The sequence below is a fragment of the Bison bison genome, unplaced genomic scaffold, assembly GCF_000754665.1.
Source record: "Bison bison bison isolate TAMUID 2011002044 unplaced genomic scaffold, Bison_UMD1.0 scf7180017864535, whole genome shotgun sequence".
NCBI classification, from domain to species: domain Eukaryota; kingdom Metazoa; phylum Chordata; class Mammalia; order Artiodactyla; family Bovidae; genus Bison; species Bison bison.
In genome coordinates, this window is record NW_011495084.1 from 13,477,861 (window position 1) to 13,479,292 (window position 1,432).

General features: G+C 41.3%; 1 protein-coding gene across 1 annotated transcript in view; it reads left to right on the forward strand.

The window, feature by feature from the left end:
* LOC104982649 (multidrug resistance-associated protein 4-like) overlaps positions 1-1,432 on the forward strand; it is a 350,332-nt gene that overhangs the window by 90,645 nt on the left and 258,255 nt on the right.

A 1,432-nucleotide genomic window follows, 5' to 3' on the forward strand; every position in this document is an offset into this window, starting at 1 on the left:
GGCAGGGCTGTTCCTCACTGTGCTTTGTCTCTCTTCGCAGGTACTGGGATCAAGAAGTGTTGAGAGCCCAGGAGGATGCTCGGGAGCCTTCTTTAATGAAAGCGATTGTAAAGTGCTACGGGAAATCCTACTTAGTTTGGGGAATGTTAACATGTCTTGAGGTAAAAGCTTTTCCATACAGTGCATTGATTTTGAGTATATGTGGGTCAGTCCTGAGATGGATGGACTGAGGCGGGGAGAGAACAGTGGTTTAAAGTCTAAGGGTAAATCTCATCTAGGAATCATGATGTAGATCAGCAGTTGTATTTATCTTTAGAATTGACAGATTCTTAAAGGACTTGACCTCTGGAGATTACTATTTTTCTTTTAACTGATTAAAACATGGTGTAATGGAAGGATAGCAGGAAATATATTTTATGCCATGTTAGGATGTTTTTGGTGCTCAATATAAATATTGAGTGATCCTTGACCAAAAGAAGATCTTACAACCTCAGGGAATAGTGTCCTGTGGTTTGGAGGAAGTAAACTTCAGAGAACAGTGATCAGGAGATGGCAACAAAGGTAACAGATTCCAAAACAAAGGCCAGAAGCAGAGTTTTAATAAAGCTTTAATAAATAAAGTTTTAATAAAGTAATTTGAAGTAGAGGATTTATGTGGCAACAACAGACCTATGTTCAACAACATGGAACTGAACATTATTTTTCATACAAAGTTCAAAGCAGATTGTATTTCCTTCCTGACCACTTTCCCAGTCCCCATTTCTTTGAGAGAGACAAGCGTCATCTAAATAATTTCATCTGATTGATTAACTGTCATTTATAACTTTATTGCTGCTTCTGTCTTGGGTATTCCTTTGGAAAAGGTGTATGGATTCATTACATATTCTAATGTATTGCCTATAGATTGTAAGATAAAGTCAAACACGTATCTGCTGATACTTTTTAAATTGACCTGCCCTTATACTTAGAAATATCTCTTAATAGTAGGCTTCCCTAGTGCTCAGAAGAATCTGCCTGCAATGCAGGAAACCCATGTTGAATCCCTGGATCAGGAAGATACCCTGGAGAAGGAAATGGCAATCCATTCCAGTATTCTTTCCTGGAGAATTCCATGAACAGAGGTGCCTGGAGCTCCAGTCCAGGGGTCACAAAGAGTTGGACACGACTGAGCAACTGTTACTCACTCAAACTTGGAGTCGAGTCCAGAATAATGTAAGACATTTTACAGGTGCTCAGCAAGTAATTGTTGACTTTTCCAGGTCACATCTGATAAATGCTTTCTAAGAAAGGATCATCCCCTTCCTGTGGAACAGAAACTGGGGCCTTGCATCTGGGCTGGAGCTGCCAGAGCGCCCAAGAGCTCTTCCCTGGGGTGTCCCTGGCACACCCTTCCATAGGGTGCCCCCTCCCCATAGGCCAAGTCATCCAGGCC